General features: G+C 49.8%; 3 pseudogenes across 3 annotated transcripts in view; 2 read left to right on the top strand and 1 right to left on the bottom strand.

Moving 5' to 3' along the window:
- Positions 1–24091, bottom strand: part of LOC309799286 (centrosomal protein of 78 kDa-like) — a 659089-nt pseudogene that overhangs the window by 422163 nt on the left and 212835 nt on the right. The window lies entirely within an intron of this gene.
- Positions 25–11933, top strand: LOC309800948 (dipeptidase 2-like; annotated as a pseudogene). Its single transcript has 10 exons — positions 25–149; positions 254–437; positions 764–933; positions 1195–1314; positions 1538–1679; positions 1981–2050; positions 2171–2347; positions 2727–2807; positions 7688–7710; positions 11771–11933. The product of its transcript is annotated as a dipeptidase 2-like (transcript).
- On the top strand, positions 12058–23998 carry LOC309800947 (dipeptidase 2-like; annotated as a pseudogene). Its single transcript has 10 exons — positions 12058–12182; positions 12287–12470; positions 12797–12966; positions 13228–13347; positions 13571–13712; positions 14014–14083; positions 14204–14380; positions 14760–14840; positions 19725–19747; positions 23836–23998. The product of its transcript is annotated as a dipeptidase 2-like (transcript).

Here is a 24091-nt window from a genome sequence, read left to right as displayed (position 1 = left end):
GGGCAGGGGTGGAGGGAACCCACGATGGGAGGCGAGTGGGCTCTCCGCAGAGGCCAGCTTAGCCCGCAGGAGCTGCCTGTGAGCAGGGGGCGGGAGGGCACTGCTGCCCTGTGGCTTCTGGGCTTGCCGGATCGCGGCTCTCTGCGAGGGTCCTGAGACTCTGTATCCCCTCCCTCAAACCGCCCCCCTCGCGAGGCCGCGACGCTGGGTGCCCTGTGTCGACAGGCAGAACCCCACTGCCCGCCCCTCTCAGACCCGCCTCTGCCCGCCTCGATGGTCCCCGCGCACTCAGCCAGCGGCCTCTGCTGTGTCTGCTGCTCCTGCTGGGTCTGCTGCTGCGGCCGGTTACCCGTGAAGACCACGCCGGGCACCTCCAGAACCCCAAGTCCGCGGGAGCGCACGCGGGCCCTGATGCGGGACTTCCCGCTTGTGGACGGGTGGCTGCAGTGTGTGCCGGCTGCTGGGGGCCGCTGGGGGCCTAGCCTGGCCCCGGGCAGGGCAGGAGGTCCGGAGCATGCAGAGCTAGTGGGGAGGCTCCCTCCCACCACCCCTGGATGTCCTCTCCATCATCTATGGATGCCCTTCCCCTTCTCTGTCATCCCCTCCCTGGTGGGAACCCCTCAGCCCAGGCCTCAGCTGCTCCTAGTATAGTCTGTGTGACAGTGGGAGGTGGGGGACCCACAGGCTGGCCCAGGCCAGGCAATGTGTCCTGCCTCATCCCAAGACCTAAGGAGCCCACCTATTTGCCTTGACCTCCCTCCAGCCACAACGACATGCCCCTGGTCCTGAGGCAGTTTTACCACCACGGGCTACAGGATGTTAATCTGCGCAATTTCAGCCATGGCCAGACCAGCGTGGACAGGCTGAAAAATGATCTCGTGGGTGCCCAGGGACACACAAGGTGCCACCATGGCTGCTGGGGAATGTGGGGCAGTTTGGGGGCCTCAGAGACCACAGGTTAGTCACATTGGAACTAAGTTACCATAGTGACCTAGAAAGTGCCATGCCATGGATGCTGGGGGAACAGGGGTCACAGTGAGCCAACCTGACGGGCATCCATGTACCACAGGAAAAGCAACGCATTACATGGGACTTCTGGGCACACTGAGTGTTGTGCCAGCTGAGGAGGCTATGAGAAGCCCAAGGAGCTCCAAAGCCCAAACTAAGCCCTTGCCTTCCCTCAGTTCTGGTGAGCCTGCGTCCCATGCCGGACCCACGAACGCGATGCTGTGCGCCTCACCCTGGAGCAAGTTCACCTCATCTGCCCCATGTGTGCCTCCTATTCTGAGCTGGAGCTTGTGACCTCAGTTAAAGGTAGCCGGGGGACTTCCCTGGTAGTCCAGAGGTGAAGACTCCACGCTTCCACTGCAGGGGCCTCGGGTTGGATCCCCGGTGGGGGAACTAAGAGCCCTCATGCTGCGTGGCACGGCCAAAAAAACAAAACAAAATGGTAAAGAGACTGGTCGTGGTAGGTGTTAGGGACTTCAGTTAGCTACCCCTGCCTCTGAAAATGATCATCTGACCTACCTGCCCCCAGCTCTCAACAATACCCGGAAGTTGGCTAGCCTCATTGGTGTGGAGGGCGGCCACTCACTGGACAGGAGCCTCTCCATCTTGCGTACCTTCTATGCGCTGGGTGTGCGCTACGTGACACTCACCCACACCTGCAACACGCCCTGGTGAGCACAGTGCAGATGGTAAGGGCCCAGTGAGGCAGGGATCTGCCCAAGATCACGCTGGGGCCCAAAGCAAGTTTATCCCTGGGATCCAGCCCTGAACCTGGGGTTGGGAGGGGAATGGAGGTTTGCAGAACAAGACTGAATCCCCAGAAGGGCCCTCCTACTGCCAGGCACAGCCCAGTTTGGGTCCCTCCTCTTGCATCAGGGAGTTGCAGGTGTAGACGGTTCGACACAACCTCTTTCTACGCTCTTGTAGCCAAGTCATGGCCACCAGTCAGACTGCCTCCTGGCCATCCTGCAGAGCACAGAGCTCAGCAAAGGGTATCCACCCCTTCTACAGCAATGTCAGTCGGCTCACCAGCTTTGGCGAGGTAGGGACCCGGCTTCCATACCCTGCCCCACATGAATGTACAGCCCTGCCTGTTCCCTACAGATAAATACACACAAGATAAATGCAGCCCTCATGCCCTCTCCCCATCCTGTCCCTGCAGAAGGTGGTGGCAGAAATGAACCGCCTGGGCATGATGGTGGACTTGGCCCATGTCTCGGATGCTGCGGCACGGCGAGCCCTACAAGTGTCACAGGCACCTGTCATCTTCTCCCACTCAGCTGCCCGGGGTATGTGCAAGAACACTCGCAATGTTCCTGATGATATCCTGCAGCTTCTGGTGAGAGACTGCCCTGGCCCTCAAACCTAAAGCAAGAGATTCAAACCAGGAGCCCTTGAACCTGAGCCTCTTCTCCCTCCATTTCCTCAAACGCCAGGTTAAATATCTTCTGCCCCCAAAACCCACGGTCCACAGCCCCTGAACTCTTCAGCCCTAGGTGGGGGTCTAGGTGGTAAGATACTCCTCCAAACCCGGAAACCCAGGGCCAACACACCACCCAGACCAGGGCTGCGGCTCCTCCATTCACACAAACCCAGAGAGGAGATGACTCTGACCTCACAGCCAGGGCTGAACACCTTCCTCACAGGGGCCGAGAGAGTGAACAGGCAGCTGGCTGTGCTGGGGGCCAAGCTGACTGGCCACGGGTCCGCCCCTACAGAAGAAGAACGGTGGCATCGTGATGGTGCCCTTGTCCGAGTGGGTGCTGCAGTGCAACCCGTTAGCCAACGTGTCTACTGTGGCAGGCGAGCCTCACCCTGGGCTCTCTGAAAACTCGGATTTGGAGCTGAAGCTGGGTCCAAATTTAGGGAGGACTTCAGAAGAGCCCCAGTGGTTTGACCCACCTATTGGCAATAGGTACAGCACCCAAAAACCCAAGAATGGACAGTACACAGCACCTTGGTGCCATGTGGAACTGGAGCCACAGAATCAAAACTGCGATACGGATGGGTATCAGGGAGGCTGTCAGACACTGCTTTATGTCAAACACATAAAGAAAATATCCACTATCAGAACCGTTGGTTGACTGACTTTTTTTCACATCTTTCTGACAAAATTCGTGAAGTTGTGAGTACCACAAGCGTCATTACACTTCTGTTCAAGATGTAATCTCAGGCTCACAATCACTGTTTAGCTTCTGTATATTGCAGTGTACATAAAGGTCTGTATTAGTCTGGTTGGGCTGTTATAGTGAAATACTATAGACTGAACGACTTCCACAGCAGAAATTTATTTTCTCACAGTTCTGGAGGGTGGAAGTCCAAGATTAAGGTACTGAATACCATAAGAATTGGTTTCTGGTGAGAACAATCTTCCTGGCTTGCTGACGGCTGTCTTCTTGCAGTGTCCTCACACGGCCTTTCCTCTACGAGCAGAGGGAGAGAGATCTCTGGAATCTATTCCCCTTCTTATAAGGACACCATCAGTCCCTGTCAGATTATTACCTCACCCTTATGACTTCAGTTAACTTCAGTTACCTCCCTAAAGGACCTATCTCCTATCTTCTACAGTCAACTTAGGAGGGGCTTCAACATATAATTTTTCGGGGGACACAATTCAGTCCATAACAACAACTTAAGATAGCTTTCTCTGATTTTCAGTCTTTCACTAATACCTCCCTCTTTGTCTACGAGTTATTCAAGTTTCCTTAAATTTTTTTTTTAATTTTCTTACATTATCCCTTCCCTTTAAATGCTGTCTTCACTTCTTAATTGGCATTTCTTGCAAATGAAGGCACCTTTCCTCACAATATATTGATTACTCTCCCCACTGTAACACAGCGTCTTCTCCCATGACTTTCCTGAAGTGGTTCCACTTTTGTTCATAAAAGTTTAGCCATCCAATCAGACGCTTTATTTTCAGTTCCCATAGCATTTTGCCTTTGGGAAACAACTGACTCCATTAGATGGTGCTTCTTTTAAAACTACCTTCCTTTATGTTTTATAGCAATCTTATGATTTCTGTTGGCCTACCACCTAGCTTCTCTCTGATCATTCTTTTTATTTTTAGTTTTCAGTTGTTTCTCTCCTCACTCCTTAGCGTCAGATACTACATACAGTTGGCCTTCTTCTCATCTCTTATATACTCTCTCTCTTACTCCAGCAGCTTTGTTTACCATTTAATATATTATCTGCCAGGCGCCTTCCATCTGTTACCAACATCTCTCCCTCTTTGTCATTTCAGCCTTCGCTATGCTCTCTGAGCTCTCACAGGCAGATCTATTGAACACAGGAATCTCAGTGGAAAATACGAGTACGTTATTTCTCTACTGAGTAAAGCCCTTACAGATCACATGGTCCTGATCCATCTTGCAGCCACCTCATCTGGACTATTTGACCTCCCATGTCACAATAGCAGAGGACCAGACAAGAGGGACACTGGCTCCTAATGACCTCAGCTCAGAAGTGATACACTTGATTCTGCTTCTTTGCCACTGGCCACAACGAATCAAAGGAAAACAGTTGAACTACAAAGGAGGATGAAAAATGTAGATAAGCACATAGGATATTTGATGAGTGCTATCTCGAGGTGACATCACCTCCCATCAAACTTTTATTTCACAGAGAAAACACAGACTATAAAGCAAAAACACCCCAAACTACCTTCTTCTCTTTACGTCCAAGAAGAGCTTTTCGACATAGTGTATAAATACCTAGTCTCACTTCCTCAGTATCTTCCATTCATTTTCCCACCTCATTGGTATTGTTAAGGTTTTCCTCTTTAGCGATTGTATTTTGGCCCCCTCCCATTAAAAAGCTGCCTCCCTCCCATTAAAAATTACTCTTGCTTGATGCCAAGTAATTCTCTAGTTACCTTTTCTCTCTTCCTAATTTCACAGTGCAGTTTATCAAAACTTGTATTTATTCTCATTGTCTGTATTTTCTTATCTTTATGTACCTCGTGACTCACACAATTTTGCTCTTTTCTTCTTACTTATCTGCACTGGAATTGCATTCACCAACATTTAGTTTGTGATTAAACTGAGTGAATATTGTTTGGTCATTCTGTCACCTTTCAGCAATAGTTGATTTTGTTGATCAAACTTGGCATCTCAGAAAAATCTTTCACCTTCACAACAGTAGCATCTTAACCTGCTACTTCTTCCTCCTGCCTCTGGACATCCTTATCTCTTTCACTGGGCACTCTCACTCTGCCCTCTGCCAAGAGATGTGTATTTCTCAGAAGCTCTCTTCTGCCCTTGATAGATGGTCTCATCTACTCTTGTGATTCCAGCCACCATATATATCACAGATCTTGACCTAAAACTTACATCTCTCTCTCCTGAGTCTCTTACAAACTTAACTAATTGCCAACTGAACAACTCTGCCCAAGTATAACATGGACACTTAAAATTAATTATGTGATGTTACTGAACGATTAATTTTACCTTCAATACTTAACTTCCACTATTCATCTCTCTACATCATTTAGACCACCACTATTTGTACACTTGTCCAAGTTGGATACTGGGGGAACACTCAAGACTCTGGACTCTGACAACCCTCAGAATGGGAGAAAATAGTTGCAAACGAAGCAACTGACAAGGGATTCATCTCCAAAAAATATAAACATAAATAAATTTGTAAACTATATAAGCAACTCATGCAGATCAATATCAAAAAAAACAACCCAATGAAACAATGGACGGAAGACCTAAACAGACATTTCTCCAAAGATGGCCAACAAACACGTGAAAAGATGCTCAACATCACGAATTATGAGAGAAATGCAAATCAACACTACAAGGAGGTATCACCTCACACCGGTCAGAATGGCCATCATCAAAAAATCTACAAACAATAAATGCTGGAGAGGATGTGGAGAAAACGGAACGCTCCTACACTGTTGGTGGGAGTGGAAATTGGTACAGCCACTAGGGAGAGCAGTATGGAGGTTCCTTAAAAAAACTACAAATAGAACTACCATATGACCCAGCAATCCCACTACTGGGCCTATACCCTGAGAAAACCAGAATTCAAAAGGAGTCATGTACCAAAATGTTCATTGCAGCTCTATTTACAATAGCCAGGAGATGGAAACAACCTCAGTGTCCATCGTCAGATGAATGGATAAAGAAGATGTGACACACATATTCAGTGGAATATTACTCAGCCATAAAAAGAAACGAAATTGAGCTATTTGTAATGAGGCGGATGGACCTAGAGTCTGTCATACAGAGTGAAGGAAGTCAGAAAGACAAAGACAAATACCGTATGCTAACACATATATATATATGGAATTTAAGAAAAAAAATGTCATGAAGAACCTAGGGGTAAGACAGGAATAAAGACACAGACCTACTAGAGAATGGACTTGGGGATATGGGGAGGGCGAAGGGTAAGCCATGACAAAGTGAGAGAGTGGCATGGACATATGTACACTACCAAACGTAAAATGGATAGCTAGTGGGAAGCAGCCGCATAGCACAGAGAGATCAGCTCGGTGCTTTGTGACCACCTAGAGGGGTGGGATAGGGAGGGTGGGAGTGAGGGAGATGCAAGAGGGAAAGATATAGGAACTTATGTATAACTGATTCACTTTGGTATAAAGCAGAAACTAACACACCATTGTAAAGCCATTATACTCCAATAAAGATGTTACAAAAAGAACACTTGTTTTTTCTTTTGTTTTGTTTTTTGTTTTTTTGTTTTTTACCTTTTAGTTTAAATTTTAGTTCCTGCCCCCAAACATCCATTAAGTCCCCAGGAGAAGGAAAAGGGGATGTGACTAGCAATAGAGAGAAACTTCCTTCACAACAATGGCCATGGCAAGCTTAGGCACTTTTGGTGAAATCTCTCTGGGAAGTACTGGCAGAGGAATAAAAGGCAAACTGACACAGAAGTATTGCCTGGTGTGCATTTCCAGGCTCTGCCTTCTTTCTCATGTCTTGGCGGCAGGTGGAGGAAGAGGAGAAAAGGTTAAACTTTTGTATCAACCGGCAGAATAAGCTTATAACATCCTCTCACTACCTCTGCATGGGTTCTAGTCTCTGCAGCACTACATAAGCTTTGCCCAAAGTAATGAACAGTTGAAAGTCCCATGTAATACTTCACCAAACAACTTAAAAATGCTTGCACACTGGAAAGGATTCAGTTGCGGAGAACACAAATGGACCCAGAGCAACTTTTGCCAAAAGAGAATATTGTGCTAAATGTACAGCCATCGCTCTTTTCCATATGAAGAAACAGTCAGAAGGATAAAAGAACTTGGTCAAAAATCACACAAGTAAGTAGGACAGAATCTGGTCTGTCTGTCATAAGGGTTGTGTTCTTTAACCACCAGGCTAGCTTTTCCCAAACCTGATTCATGCACAGAATAACTATACACCTCTGTTTGCCTTGAATATTCCCTGTTTATACGTATGCCTGCTGCAGTTTTTAATATTGCCCACTTTGACTCCCCAAAGCAACCAAGAACTCACAATAATTTGGTCACTCTATCCATGGACCACTGTGGTGGGACTGCCCAGGAAGCTTAAAAGTGCAGCCTCCCGAGCCCTACTCCAGATCTAGATAAGTTTTCTTAGGGTTGGCTCAAGAATCCAGGTACAAGTCTTTCTCGGTGCTTTTGTGAGTCTCTCGCTCTCGTAAGTTAATAAACCGTTTATTCCGCCTTCCCCAGATGCCCAGCCAGGTCCTGTTAAGGTAGGAGTCCCCCCGCCACATCACAGGGATGCTCCCAGTCAAGTAATCTCTGGAGCCGTGGAGAATCTGAATGGTCTCATGCTGGCCCACCTGCCATGACAAACCTCCTCCAGAGCATTCCCTTTCACAGTTTACATTCTACCACTCCCAAAGGCAGTCCGCTCCAATGAGGCCTGACTTCGTCTGTCCTAACGTGTACCCGCTGATTCAAGCAGTTTAGGAAGAGAAGGTGCTGTGCTTCTCAACCACGGTGGCCCAACCTCTAAAATGGTAGTCGAAGCAGTCTCTACCTCCTGGGAACAACGCCTCTGCAACAGCCCCATTAAACGAATGTCCCATCTTTGCTTTTTCAGGGTGGGGGTCGGGCAACAGGGAGTCCCCCTCCTAAAGAAGGTTCTCTCTCATTGCCACACTATCAGAGGCTGCCCCAAATGTGCTTGCTTCCTGTGGGCCTGATCAGGCTAAGTAAGGGCAGAGTTGTCTCTTTCCTTCTCTGAGGCGGACCAAATCGTCTGAGTAACACCTCTTCACACTGTTGACCATGTTTCTCACGGGGGCTGCTGCTGAGTCTTTATCTCATCCTTTCATGGTGGAGAGACAGAGGATTCTAATGACTTTTACTTCTAGGGGAGAGGGGCCTGGAGTGATTATGTTGTCATTTTGTATTATGTCCTTTTGTCATGAATTTGTTTTCAATTTCATGTTCAAATGGGCCCACCATTCCCACTTTGTGAGGTCATTCAGCACCCGCATTTTGCACCTTTAACATCTCTCTCAGTATCACTTGGAAATGTTTGAAATGGCAGGAGCTTGTCCTCATATTCCTATCAGCTGTAAACCCGGAGCCCCGACATGAACCTAACCATTGAGCAGAACACCTCTCCACTACCTGTGTACCACTGCGAAGGCCCCTTAACCTCTTGGTTTCTTTAAGTCCTCAGTTGTAAAAATTTCAGGGTGCGATGAATTTATATTGGGGGCAGGACAAGGTCGAGAAGAGTGTGTCTTTGCTTTTATTCTTCCAAACTGGAATGTCTTCCCTCTCTTCCCCATGGGTCCAAATCTCACTTGTCCTTCAGGCCCACTGCAAAGGAGCCTTCCCTGATTCCCCTGTCCACACAAATCTCTGCCTCTTAGGCTAAGTGCCATACAACCTAGCTGTCTCTTACCTTAATCTTGCCTCTCAAGCCAATCACAGAATGTGGGTCTCTCTTGCCCTCCTGTGGCCCCTGGGGCTGTGCCAGACCACCAGCACGCCCCACCTGGGGTGTCTACTAGACTACGGCATTGGTGGGGAGGCCCAGCTGTGAGGGGCCAGGCAGAGTACCTCTGCCTCTACCCTGTTCTCCTCCACAAAACTGCCCCTCCTCCTGAAGCCTGCCCCTCAAGTCACAGGTTCCATATATGACCTCACTGGGTAGTGATGCCCTCACAGGCCTTCTCACAGATTCCACGGTAACAGATTCCATGGTAACTGACAACCAAACAGATTCGTATCTGGTGGAGGACTGGTAGGGAAGTTTCTCTGACTATCAGAGACAATGTCTGACTTCATAGGCTATATATACTCAACCCTGTGCTCTGTTCCCTGGCTGGGCAGTGCAGCAGGTACACCCAGACCGGCCACCTCCACAGGAGGTATGGGATACAATCCACCTCACCTGGCTGGCACATGTTTTTGTGGGGCCTGCCAACTATGTACAACTGAGCACACTCCCACATGTAAGTAATACCAGTGACCTGGGACACCTTCAGGGACCCACAGGGCTCACTGCTGAGGACAAGTGAAAGGTCATCCCTGGACAAGTGTGCAGGACGGTTCTAAGCTTTATAATGTAGCCTTCCCCTTTGGGCTACAGGATGCTTCCATTCAGACCCTTTCCTGAATGGCCTCTTAGCAAAAGACAAGTGCATTTTTGTTGGCAAACGGTAAATGGAGCAGTTTGAGGAACAGGGCCACAATTAGAAGCACACCTTCAAACCCAGGCACCTCTGTGCTGTCATGCAGACATCTCTATCGGTCCTCTCAGACACATCCCATACTGAGTTGCTGAGTACTCGGGGACAGGGTGGTGCCATATTGATGGGAAGACCGGAAGAATGAAGGGGGGGGTGATGAAGTGCTAATGAGACGGGAGGGCTGAGGAGATGGTGTCCCAGGAGGCTGCGTTGATGTGAGCCTAGACTTGGTACCCAGACCCCGGTTCTGAGTCTCCTGATCACTCTGCCTCAGTATTCAGCCTTGTTCTAATCTAGATAAAAGTACCAGAGGGCTAGAGTTCAGTGTGGTTGAAACAGGCGGTATAACTGGGGCCCAAGAGGGGTTGCCAAGGTGAGAGGGGTTCTTAACAAATTTGTATTAGATTATTTCTTTCCAAAACTTGAAAGACATTTCCATTAAAGCCTCAGAAGTGACAGACTGCAAGAAATGTTTTCTCTGTTGTGGAAGGGAGAGATGGAGAGGATCATGAGTGCAATTTCTTTCGGGTTCTACTGTTTTCCCTGGAAACGGTGAAGAGACTTCCTCATCTGCTGCAGCCGTAGGCGCTAGGGATTGCTTTTGCAGCCAGTGTCCCTTCTCTAGGGACTCATAGAGGTGATGGGCCAAGGCTGTGTTTTGGATGTCAAGTAGATTAAAGGTCTTCAGCCAGAAACTGGGAGAGACATGAGAGGGGGAAATTGTGGCAGGAGACTGTGCACAGCACAAGTGACTGATCAGTTCTGATTTTCTTTGCAGCAGCAGTGGCTCCCGTTTGTCCTCCCACACCCGGGCACTACCATGTCCTCTACCGAGGGTGTGGAGAAACGCAGTTGGGCTGGCATGGGGAGACATACTGCCTGGTTGGTGGCTACCGGGCCTACGGGGATGTTCCTTTGGCCCCACCAGCAAAGGTGGAAGCAGTGAAGCCAGTCCCCAGACGTGCGCCCAAACGAAAGCACTCTTCAGAAAGTTCGGACGAAGAGCTGGGCTGCTCCAGACCCAAAAACCGGCGATTGGAGCATGGTGGACCTGCTCCCTGAAGCAAGAACAGGATGGAGAGTCAAGCAGCATGCACCCTGCCCCGAGGTTCACATGCTCCTTTACTGCCAGCCCTTTCTGTCCCCAGTGGGGTCCCTTACTGCTCAATAAAATGTTTGTGTGTAACACATTTCTAGGGTCGCCAGTGCTCAGACTTAGGTCACTACCCCTGTGCTAGGCACTCCTGCCACCTGGGAAAGGTTCCAAAGGTGGAACAGCTCCAGGGGGTGCCAGGGATCACAGCAAAAACTTGAGAGGCTGGGGATGAAGGAGTTTGGGCACAGTCCCTAAAGCATCTCTGTGGTTGAGCTTCTGTGAGAAGGCACATCCCCAGAGAGAGAGAGAGAGAGAGAGTGAGTGAGTGAGTGAGTGTGTGTGTGTGTGTGTGTGTGTTGAGGAGAGGGGGTCTCTAGAGGAGGCAGCTAGGGGGAGGGCCTGAGGCTGGCAATGGGGAATGGCGTGCAGCCTCTGAGTAAGCACAGGCACTTAAGCCCTTGAGGTTTCTGGGAAAGCTAGAGCCACAAGGGCCACGAGATAAGGCAAGTGTAGCAGCAGAACCCAGGTGCCAGGTCTTTCCTCAGAACCTATACTTCTCCACGAGGCCGGGCCTTCCACGCTGAGGTAGGAGGGATCCTGGCCAGAAGGTCAGCCAGCAGCTCTGGGAGGAAGATTGCTGCGGTGGGGACTCTGCTGCCATGGAAATCACTTCATTCCCTTCCACTCAAATAGCCTGCTGACTGGCTTCCTGCTCTGTTGAGTAAAAGGGTCGCTGACTCTCCCCAGAAGGTCGTTCAGTTCACATCCCCAAAGTCCCTCTATTCAGGCCCTGGGGAGGTGTAGCGACTCCTGAGGGCGCTCTTTCCTGAGGCTGGCTGACAGAAGTGGGGGAGGTTCCTGATAGTTCCCAGGCGCTAGTTGAAGTCCCCAGAGAATGGTCATGCAGGTTGGGGAGTCAAGTAGGTGGAGAGAGAAGGTCGGGGGCAGAGGACCCCTTCCTGAAACCAGAGCTCACATGGTTACCCCCCACCCCCCCATTTCCAGAAACTATCTCTTCCCCCACACAAGCCCTCATGGCCCAGTCCCGGGAAACCGGGAGCCCAGAGCACTTGTGGCCACAGAGGCACTGGCACGCAGCCCTCAGGGTGGGCGGGGCCGGCTGCAGGCAGATGGGGATGAGGTGTGCTCCCGGGAGGCCTCGGGCTGAAGGTGGCCCTCTGAGAGAAGCACCCCAGCTTGGACAGGAAGGTTACAGGCCGGGGAGAGCAACCTAGGGCGCCCCCTCGGAGCAGTGGGAGTGGGAAGAGGGGCAGGGGTGGAGGGAACCCACGATGGGAGGCGAGTGGGCTCTCCGCAGAGGCCAGCTTAGCCCGCAGGAGCTGCCTGTGAGCAGGGGGCGGGAGGGCACTGCTGCCCTGTGGCTTCTGGGCTTGCCGGATCGCGGCTCTCTGCGAGGGTCCTGAGACTCTGTATCCCCTCCCTCAAACCGCCCCCCTCGCGAGGCCGCGACGCTGGGTGCCCTGTGTCGACAGGCAGAACCCCACTGCCCGCCCCTCTCAGACCCGCCTCTGCCCGCCTCGATGGTCCCCGCGCACTCAGCCAGCGGCCTCTGCTGTGTCTGCTGCTCCTGCTGGGTCTGCTGCTGCGGCCGGTTACCCGTGAAGACCACGCCGGGCACCTCCAGAACCCCAAGTCCGCGGGAGCGCACGCGGGCCCTGATGCGGGACTTCCCGCTTGTGGACGGGTGGCTGCAGTGTGTGCCGGCTGCTGGGGGCCGCTGGGGGCCTAGCCTGGCCCCGGGCAGGGCAGGAGGTCCGGAGCATGCAGAGCTAGTGGGGAGGCTCCCTCCCACCACCCCTGGATGTCCTCTCCATCATCTATGGATGCCCTTCCCCTTCTCTGTCATCCCCTCCCTGGTGGGAACCCCTCAGCCCAGGCCTCAGCTGCTCCTAGTATAGTCTGTGTGACAGTGGGAGGTGGGGGACCCACAGGCTGGCCCAGGCCAGGCAATGTGTCCTGCCTCATCCCAAGACCTAAGGAGCCCACCTATTTGCCTTGACCTCCCTCCAGCCACAACGACATGCCCCTGGTCCTGAGGCAGTTTTACCACCACGGGCTACAGGATGTTAATCTGCGCAATTTCAGCCATGGCCAGACCAGCGTGGACAGGCTGAAAAATGATCTCGTGGGTGCCCAGGGACACACAAGGTGCCACCATGGCTGCTGGGGAATGTGGGGCAGTTTGGGGGCCTCAGAGACCACAGGTTAGTCACATTGGAACTAAGTTACCATAGTGACCTAGAAAGTGCCATGCCATGGATGCTGGGGGAACAGGGGTCACAGTGAGCCAACCTGACGGGCATCCATGTACCACAGGAAAAGCAACGCATTACATGGGACTTCTGGGCACACTGAGTGTTGTGCCAGCTGAGGAGGCTATGAGAAGCCCAAGGAGCTCCAAAGCCCAAACTAAGCCCTTGCCTTCCCTCAGTTCTGGTGAGCCTGCGTCCCATGCCGGACCCACGAACGCGATGCTGTGCGCCTCACCCTGGAGCAAGTTCACCTCATCTGCCCCATGTGTGCCTCCTATTCTGAGCTGGAGCTTGTGACCTCAGTTAAAGGTAGCCGGGGGACTTCCCTGGTAGTCCAGAGGTGAAGACTCCACGCTTCCACTGCAGGGGCCTCGGGTTGGATCCCCGGTGGGGGAACTAAGAGCCCTCATGCTGCGTGGCACGGCCAAAAAAACAAAACAAAATGGTAAAGAGACTGGTCGTGGTAGGTGTTAGGGACTTCAGTTAGCTACCCCTGCCTCTGAAAATGATCATCTGACCTACCTGCCCCCAGCTCTCAACAATACCCGGAAGTTGGCTAGCCTCATTGGTGTGGAGGGCGGCCACTCACTGGACAGGAGCCTCTCCATCTTGCGTACCTTCTATGCGCTGGGTGTGCGCTACGTGACACTCACCCACACCTGCAACACGCCCTGGTGAGCACAGTGCAGATGGTAAGGGCCCAGTGAGGCAGGGATCTGCCCAAGATCACGCTGGGGCCCAAAGCAAGTTTATCCCTGGGATCCAGCCCTGAACCTGGGGTTGGGAGGGGAATGGAGGTTTGCAGAACAAGACTGAATCCCCAGAAGGGCCCTCCTACTGCCAGGCACAGCCCAGTTTGGGTCCCTCCTCTTGCATCAGGGAGTTGCAGGTGTAGACGGTTCGACACAACCTCTTTCTACGCTCTTGTAGCCAAGTCATGGCCACCAGTCAGACTGCCTCCTGGCCATCCTGCAGAGCACAGAGCTCAGCAAAGGGTATCCACCCCTTCTACAGCAATGTCAGTCGGCTCACCAGCTTTGGCGAGGTAAGGACCCGGCTTCCATACCCTGCCCCACATGAATGTACAGCCCTGCCTGTTCCCTACAGATAAATACACACAAGATAAATGCAGCCCTCATGCCCTCTCCCCATCCTGTCCCTGCAGAAGGTGGTGGCAGAAATGAACCGCCTGGGCATGATGGTGGACTTGGCCCATGTCTCGGATGCTGCGGCACGGCGAGCCCTACAAGTGTCACAGGCACCTGTCATCTTCTCCCACTCAGCTGCCCGGGGTATGTGCAAGAACACTCGCAATGTTCCTGATGATATCCTGCAGCTTCTGGTGAGAGACTGCCCTGGCCCTCAAACCTAAAGCAAGAGATTCAAACCAGGAGCCCTTGAACCTGAGCCTCTTCTCCCTCCATTTCCTCAAACGCCAGGTTAAATATCTTCTGCCCCCAAAACCCACGGTCCACAGCCCCTGAACTCTTCAGCCCTAGGTGGGGGTCTAGGTGGTAAGATACTCCTCCAAACCCGGAAACCCAGGGCCAACACACCACCCAGACCAGGGCTGCGGCTCCTCCATTCACACAAACCCAGAGAGGAGATGACTCTGACCTCACAGCCAGGGCTGAACACCTTCCTCACAGGGGCCGAGAGAGTGAACAGGCAGCTGGCTGTGCTGGGGGCCAAGCTGACTGGCCACGGGTCCGCCCCTACAGAAGAAGAACGGTGGCATCGTGATGGTGCCCTTGTCCGAGTGGGTGCTGCAGTGCAACCCGTTAGCCAACGTGTCTACTGTGGCAGGCGAGCCTCACCCTGGGCTCTCTGAAAACTCGGATTTGGAGCTGAAGCTGGGTCCAAATTTAGGGAGGACTTCAGAAGAGCCCCAGTGGTTTGACCCACCTATTGGCAATAGGTACAGCACCCAAAAACCCAAGAATGGACAGTACACAGCACCTTGGTGCCATGTGGAACTGGAGCCACAGAATCAAAACTGCGATACGGATGGGTATCAGGGAGGCTGTCAGACACTGCTTTATGTCAAACACATAAAGAAAATATCCACTATCAGAACCGTTGGTTGACTGACTTTTTTTCACATCTTTCTGACAAAATTCGTGAAGTTGTGAGTACCACAAGCGTCATTACACTTCTGTTCAAGATGTAATCTCAGGCTCACAATCACTGTTTAGCTTCTGTATATTGCAGTGTACATAAAGGTCTGTATTAGTCTGGTTGGGCTGTTATAGTGAAATACTATAGACTGAACGACTTCCACAGCAGAAATTTATTTTCTCACAGTTCTGGAGGGTGGAAGTCCAAGATTAAGGTACTGAATACCATAAGAATTGGTTTCTGGTGAGAACAATCTTCCTGGCTTGCTGACGGCTGTCTTCTTGCAGTGTCCTCACACGGCCTTTCCTCTACGAGCAGAGGGAGAGAGATCTCTGGAATCTATTCCCCTTCTTATAAGGACACCATCAGTCCCTGTCAGATTATTACCTCACCCTTATGACTTCAGTTAACTTCAGTTACCTCCCTAAAGGACCTATCTCCTATCTTCTACAGTCAACTTAGGAGGGGCTTCAACATATAATTTTTCGGGGGACACAATTCAGTCCATAACAACAACTTAAGATAGCTTTCTCTGATTTTCAGTCTTTCACTAATACCTCCCTCTTTGTCTACGAGTTATTCAAGTTTCCTTAAATTTTTTTTTTAATTTTCTTACATTATCCCTTCCCTTTAAATGCTGTCTTCACTTCTTAATTGGCATTTCTTGCAAATGAAGGCACCTTTCCTCACAATATATTGATTACTCTCCCCACTGTAACACAGCGTCTTCTCCCATGACTTTCCTGAAGTGGTTCCACTTTTGTTCATAAAAGTTTAGCCATCCAATCAGACGCTTTATTTTCAGTTCCCATAGCATTTTGCCTTTGGGAAACAACTGACTCCATTAGATGGTGCTTCTTTTAAAACTACCTTCCTTTATGTTTTATAGCAATCTTATGATTTCTGTTGGCATACCACCTAGCTTCTCTCTGATCATTCTTTTTATTTTTAGTTTTCAGTTGTTTCTCTCCTCACTCCTTAGCGTCAGATACTACATACAGTTGGCCTTCTTCTCATCTCTTATATACTCTCTCTCTTACTCCCTCCAGCAGCTTTGTTTACCATTTAATATATTATCTGCCAGGCGCCTTCCATCTGTTACCAACATCTCTCCCTCTTTGTCATTTCAGCCTTCGCTATGCTCTCTGAGCTCTCACAGGCAGATCTATTGAACACAGGAATCTCAGTGGAAAATACGAGTACGTTATTTCTCTACTGAGTAAAGCCCTTACAGATCACATGGTCCTGATCCATCTTGCAGCCACCTCATCTGGACTATTTGACCTCCCATGTCACAATAGCAGAGGACCAGACAAGAGGGACACTGGCTCCTAATGACCTCAGCTCAGAAGTGATACACTTGATTCTGCTTCTTTGCCACTGGCCACAACGAATCAAAGGAAAACAGTTGAACTACAAAGGAGGATGAAAAATGTAGATAAGCACATAGGATATTTGATGAGTGCTATCTCGAGGTGACATCACCTCCCATCAAACTTTTATTTCACAGAGAAAACACAGACTATAAAGCAAAAACACCCCAAACTACCTTCTTCTCTTTACGTCCAAGAAGAGCTTTTCGACATAGTGTATAAATACCTAGTCTCACTTCCTCAGTATCTTCCATTCATTTTCCCACCTCATTGGTATTGTTAAGGTTTTCCTCTTTAGCGATTGTATTTTGGCCCCCTCCCATTAAAAAGCTGCCTCCCTCCCATTAAAAATTACTCTTGCTTGATGCCAAGTAATTCTCTAGTTACCTTTTCTCTCTTCCTAATTTCACAGTGCAGTTTATCAAAACTTGTATTTATTCTCATTGTCTGTATTTTCTTATCTTTATGTACCTCGTGACTCACACAATTTTGCTCTTTTCTTCTTACTTATCTGCACTGGAATTGCATTCACCAACATTTAGTTTGTGATTAAACTGAGTGAATATTGTTTGGTCATTCTGTCACCTTTCAGCAATAGTTGATTTTGTTGATCAAACTTGGCATCTCAGAAAAATCTTTCACCTTCACAACAGTAGCATCTTAACCTGCTACTTCTTCCTCCTGCCTCTGGACATCCTTATCTCTTTCACTGGGCACTCTCACTCTGCCCTCTGCCAAGAGATGTGTATTTCTCAGAAGCTCTCTTCTGCCCTTGATAGATGGTCTCATCTACTCTTGTGATTCCAGCCACCATATATATCACAGATCTTGACCTAAAACTTACATCTCTCTCTCCTGAGTCTCTTACAAACTTAACTAATTGCCAACTGAACAACTCTGCCCAAGTATAACATGGACACTTAAAATTAATTATGTGATGTTACTGAACGATTAATTTTACCTTCAATACTTAACTTCCACTATTCATCTCTCTACATCATTTAGACCACCACTATTTGTACACTTGTCCAAGTTGGATACTGGGGGAACACTCAAGACTCTGGACTCTGACAACCCTCAGAATGGGAGAAAATAGTTGCAAACGAAGCAACTGACAAGGGATTCATCTCCAAAAAATATAAACATAAATAAATTTGTAAACTATATAAGCAACTCATGCAGATCAATATCAAAAAAAACAACCCAATGAAACAATGGACGGAAGACCTAAACAGACATTTCTCCAAAGATGGCCAACAAACACGTGAAAAGATGCTCAACATCACGAATTATGAGAGAAATGCAAATCAACACTACAAGGAGGTATCACCTCACACCGGTCAGAATGGCCATCATCAAAAAATCTACAAACAATAAATGCTGGAGAGGATGTGGAGAAAACGGAACGCTCCTACACTGTTGGTGGGAGTGGAAATTGGTACAGCCACTAGGGAGAGCAGTATGGAGGTTCCTTAAAAAAACTACAAATAGAACTACCATATGACCCAGCAATCCCACTACTGGGCCTATACCCTGAGAAAACCAGAATTCAAAAGGAGTCATGTACCAAAATGTTCATTGCAGCTCTATTTACAATAGCCAGGAGATGGAAACAACCTCAGTGTCCATCGTCAGATGAATGGATAAAGAAGATGTGACACACATATTCAGTGGAATATTACTCAGCCATAAAAAGAAACGAAATTGAGCTATTTGTAATGAGGCGGATGGACCTAGAGTCTGTCATACAGAGTGAAGGAAGTCAGAAAGACAAAGACAAATACCGTATGCTAACACATATATATATATGGAATTTAAGAAAAAAAATGTCATGAAGAACCTAGGGGTAAGACAGGAATAAAGACACAGACCTACTAGAGAATGGACTTGGGGATATGGGGAGGGCGAAGGGTAAGCCATGACAAAGTGAGAGAGTGGCATGGACATATGTACACTACCAAACGTAAAATGGATAGCTAGTGGGAAGCAGCCGCATAGCACAGAGAGATCAGCTCGGTGCTTTGTGACCACCTAGAGGGGTGGGATAGGGAGGGTGGGAGTGAGGGAGATGCAAGAGGGAAAGATATAGGAACTTATGTATAACTGATTCACTTTGGTATAAAGCAGAAACTAACACACCATTGTAAAGCCATTATACTCCAATAAAGATGTTACAAAAAGAACACTTGTTTTTTCTTTTGTTTTGTTTTTTGTTTTTTTGTTTTTTACCTTTTAGTTTAAATTTTAGTTCCTGCCCCCAAACATCCATTAAGTCCCCAGGAGAAGGAAAAGGGGATGTGACTAGCAATAGAGAGAAACTTCCTTCACAACAATGGCCATGGCAAGCTTAGGCACTTTTGGTGAAATCTCTCTGGGAAGTACTGGCAGAGGAATAAAAGGCAAACTGACACAGAAGTATTGCCTGGTGTGCATTTCCAGGCTCTGCCTTCTTTCTCATGTCTTGGCGGCAGGTGGAGGAAGAGGAGAAAAGGTTAAACTTTTGTATCAACCGGCAGAATAAGCTTATAACATCCTCTCACTACCTCTGCATGGGTTCTAGTCTCTGCAGCACTACATAAGCTTTGCCCAAAGTAATGAACAGTTGAAAGTCCCATGTAATACTTCACCAAACAACTTAAAAATGCTTGCACACTGGAAAGGATTCAGTTGCGGAGAACACAAATGGACCCAGAGCAACTTTTGCCAAAAGAGAATATTGTGCTAAATGTACAGCCATCGCTCTTTTCCATATGAAGAAACAGTCAGAAGGATAAAAGAACTTGGTCAAAAATCACACAAGTAAGTAGGACAGAATCTGGTCTGTCTGTCATAAGGGTTGTGTTCTTTAACCACCAGGCTAGCTTTTCCCAAACCTGATTCATGCACAGAATAACTATACACCTCTGTTTGCCTTGAATATTCCCTGTTTATACGTATGCCTGCTGCAGTTTTTAATATTGCCCACTTTGACTCCCCAAAGCAACCAAGAACTCACAATAATTTGGTCACTCTATCCATGGACCACTGTGGTGGGACTGCCCAGGAAGCTTAAAAGTGCAGCCTCCCGAGCCCTACTCCAGATCTAGATAAGTTTTCTTAGGGTTGGCTCAAGAATCCAGGTACAAGTCTTTCTCGGTGCTTTTGTGAGTCTCTCGCTCTCGTAAGTTAATAAACCGTTTATTCCGCCTTCCCCAGATGCCCAGCCAGGTCCTGTTAAGGTAGGAGTCCCCCCGCCACATCACAGGGATGCTCCCAGTCAAGTAATCTCTGGAGCCGTGGAGAATCTGAATGGTCTCATGCTGGCCCACCTGCCATGACAAACCTCCTCCAGAGCATTCCCTTTCACAGTTTACATTCTACCACTCCCAAAGGCAGTCCGCTCCAATGAGGCCTGACTTCGTCTGTCCTAACGTGTACCCGCTGATTCAAGCAGTTTAGGAAGAGAAGGTGCTGTGCTTCTCAACCACGGTGGCCCAACCTCTAAAATGGTAGTCGAAGCAGTCTCTACCTCCTGGGAACAACGCCTCTGCAACAGCCCCATTAAACGAATGTCCCATCTTTGCTTTTTCAGGGTGGGGGTCGGGCAACAGGGAGTCCCCCTCCTAAAGAAGGTTCTCTCTCATTGCCACACTATCAGAGGCTGCCCCAAATGTGCTTGCTTCCTGTGGGCCTGATCAGGCTAAGTAAGGGCAGAGTTGTCTCTTTCCTTCTCTGAGGCGGACCAAATCGTCTGAGTAACACCTCTTCACACTGTTGACCATGTTTCTCACGGGGGCTGCTGCTGAGTCTTTATCTCATCCTTTCATGGTGGAGAGACAGAGGATTCTAATGACTTTTACTTCTAGGGGAGAGGGGCCTGGAGTGATTATGTTGTCATTTTGTATTATGTCCTTTTGTCATGAATTTGTTTTCAATTTCATGTTCAAATGGGCCCACCATTCCCACTTTGTGAGGTCATTCAGCACCCGCATTTTGCACCTTTAACATCTCTCTCAGTATCACTTGGAAATGTTTGAAATGGCAGGAGCTTGTCCTCATATTCCTATCAGCTGTAAACCCGGAGCCCCGACATGAACCTAACCATTGAGCAGAACACCTCTCCACTACCTGTGTACCACTGCGAAGGCCCCTTAACCTCTTGGTTTCTTTAAGTCCTCAGTTGTAAAAATTTCAGGGTGCGATGAATTTATATTGGGGGCAGGACAAGGTCGAGAAGAGTGTGTCTTTGCTTTTATTCTTCCAAACTGGAATGTCTTCCCTCTCTTCCCCATGGGTCCAAATCTCACTTGTCCTTCAGGCCCACTGCAAAGGAGCCTTCCCTGATTCCCCTGTCCACACAAATCTCTGCCTCTTAGGCTAAGTGCCATACAACCTAGCTGTCTCTTACCTTAATCTTGCCTCTCAAGCCAATCACAGAATGTGGGTCTCTCTTGCCCTCCTGTGGCCCCTGGGGCTGTGCCAGACCACCAGCACGCCCCACCTGGGGTGTCTACTAGACTACGGCATTGGTGGGGAGGCCCAGCTGTGAGGGGCCAGGCAGAGTACCTCTGCCTCTACCCTGTTCTCCTCCAAAAAACTGCCCCTCCTCCTGAAGCCTGCCCCTCAAGTCACAGGTTCCATATATGACCTCAGTGGGTAGTGATGCCCTCACAGGCCTTCTCACAGATTCCACGGTAACAGATTCCATGGTAACTGACAACCAAACAGATTCGTATCTGGTGGAGGACTGGTAGGGAAGTTTCTCTGACTATCAGAGACAATGTCTGACTTCATAGGCTATATATACTCAACCCTGTGCTCTGTTCCCTGGCTGGGCAGTGCAGCAGGTACACCCAGACCGGCCACCTCCACAGGAGGTATGGGATACAATCCACCTCACCTGGCTGGCACATGTTTTTGTGGGGCCTGCCAACTATGTACAACTGAGCACACTCCCACATGTAAGTAATACCAGTGACCTGGGACACCTTCAGGGACCCACAGGGCTCACTGCTGAGGACAAGTGAAAGGTCATCCCTGGACAAGTGTGCAGGACGGTTCTAAGCTTTATAATGTAGCCTTCCCCTTTGGGCTACAGGATGCTTCCATTCAGACCCTTTCCTGAATGGCCTCTTAGCAAAAGACAAGTGCATTTTTGTTGGCAAACGGTAAATGGAGCAGTTTGAGGAACAGGGCCACAATTAGAAGCACACCTTCAAACCCAGGCACCTCTGTGCTGTCATGCAGACATCTCTATCGGTCCTCTCAGACACATCCCATACTGAGTTGCTGAGTACTCGGGGACAGGGTGGTGCCATATTGATGGGAAGACCGGAAGAATGAAGGGGGGGGTGATGAAGTGCTAATGAGACGGGAGGGCTGAGGAGATGGTGTCCCAGGAGGCTGCGTTGATGTGAGCCTAGACTTGGTACCCAGACCCCGGTTCTGAGTCTCCTGATCACTCTGCCTCAGTATTCAGCCTTGTTCTAATCTAGATAAAAGTACCAGAGGGCTAGAGTTCAGTGTGGTTGAAACAGGCGGTATAACTGGGGCCCAAGAGGGGTTGCCAAGGTGAGAGGGGTTCTTAACAAATTTGTATTAGATTATTTCTTTCCAAAACTTGAAAGACATTTCCATTAAAGCCTCAGAAGTGACAGACTGCAAGAAATGTTTTCTCTGTTGTGGAAGGGAGAGATGGAGAGGATCATGAGTGCAATTTCTTTCGGGTTCTACTGTTTTCCCTGGAAACGGTGAAGAGACTTCCTCATCTGCTGCAGCCGTAGGCGCTAGGGATTGCTTTTGCAGCCAGTGTCCCTTCTCTAGGGACTCATAGAGGTGATGGGCCAAGGCTGTGTTTTGGATGTCAAGTAGATTAAAGGTCTTCAGCCAGAAACTGGGAGAGACATGAGAGGGGGAAATTGTGGCAGGAGACTGTGCACAGCACAAGTGACTGATCAGTTCTGATTTTCTTTGCAGCAGCAGTGGCTCCCGTTTGTCCTCCCACACCCGGGCACTACCATGTCCTCTACCGAGGGTGTGGAGAAACGCAGTTGGGCTGGCATGGGGAGACATACTGCCTGGTTGGTGGCTACCGGGCCTACGGGGATGTTCCTTTGGCCCCACCAGCAAAGGTGGAAGCAGTGAAGCCAGTCCCCAGACGTGCGCCCAAACGAAAGCACTCTTCAGAAAGTTCGGACGAAGAGCTGGGCTGCTCCAGACCCAAAAACCGGCGATTGGAGCATGGTGGACCTGCTCCCTGAAGCAAGAACAGGATGGAGAGTCAAGCAGCATGCACCCTGCCCCGAGGTTCACATGCTCCTTTACTGCCAGCCCTTTCTGTCCCCAGTGGGGTCCCTTACTGCTCAATAAAATGTTTGTGTGTAACACATTTCTAGGGTCGCCAGTGCTCAGACTTAGGTCACTACCCCTGTGCTAGGCACTCCTGCCACCTGGGAAAGGTTCCAAAGGTGGAACAGCTCCAGGGGGTGCCAGGGATCACAGCAAAAACTTGAGAGGCTGGGGATGAAGGAGTTTGGGCACAGTCCCTAAAGCATCTCTGTGGTTGAGCTTCTGTGAGAAGGCACATCCCCAGAGAGAGAGAGAGAGAGAGAGAGAGAGAGAGAGAGAGAGAGAGAGTGTGTGTGTGTGTGTGTGTGTGTGTGTGTGTGTGTGTGTGTGTTGAGGAGAGGGGGTCTCTAGAGGAGGCAGCTAGGGGGAGGGCCTGAGGCTGGCAATGGGGAATGGCGTGCAGCCTCTGAGTAAGCACAGGCACTTAAGCCCTTGAGGTTTCTGGGAAAGCTAGAGCCACAAGGGCCACGAGATAAGGCAAGTGTAGCAGCAGAACCCAGGTGCCAGGTCTTTCCTCAGAACCTATACTTCTCCACGAGGCCGGGCCTTCCACGCTGAGGTAGGAGGGATCCTGGCCAGAAGGTCAGCCAGCAGCTCTGGGAGGAAGATTGCTGCGGTGGGGACTCTGCTGCCATGGAAATCACTTCATTTCCTTCCACTCAAATAGCCTGCTGACTGGCTTCCTGCTCTGTTGAGTAAAAGGGTCGCTGACTCTCCCCAGAAGGTCGTTCAGTTCACATCCCCAAAGTCCCTCTATTCAGGCCCTGGGGAGGTGTAGCGACTCCTGAGGGCGCTCTTTCCTGAGGCTGGCTGACAGAAGTGGGGGAGGTTCCTGATAGTTCCCAGGCGCTAGTTGAAGTCCCCAGAGAATGGTCATGCAGGTTGGGGAGTCAAGTAGGTGGAGAGAGAAGGTCGGGGGCAGAGGACCCCTTCCTGAAACCAGAGCTCACATGGTTACCCCCCACCCCCCCATTTCCAGAAACTATCTCTTCCCCCACACAAGCCCTCATGGCCCAGTCCCGGGAAACCGGGAGCCCAGAGCACTTGTGGCCACAGAGGCACTGGCACGCAGCCCTCAGGGTGGGCGGGGCCGGCTGCAGGCAGATGGGGATGAGGTGTGCTCCCGGGAGGCCTCGGGCTGAAGGTGGCCCTCTGAGAGAAGCACCCCAGCTTGGACAGGAAGGTTACAGGCCGGGGAGAGCAACCTAGGGCGCCCCCTCGGAGCAGTGGGAGTG

Source organism: Mesoplodon mirus (genome assembly GCF_964341445.2).
Source record: "Mesoplodon mirus genome assembly, chromosome: 3".
Lineage (NCBI taxonomy): Eukaryota > Metazoa > Chordata > Mammalia > Artiodactyla > Ziphiidae > Mesoplodon > Mesoplodon mirus.
The sequence above is the reverse complement of the archived record's forward strand: the minus strand, read 5'-3'. Positions and strand labels throughout refer to the sequence as shown.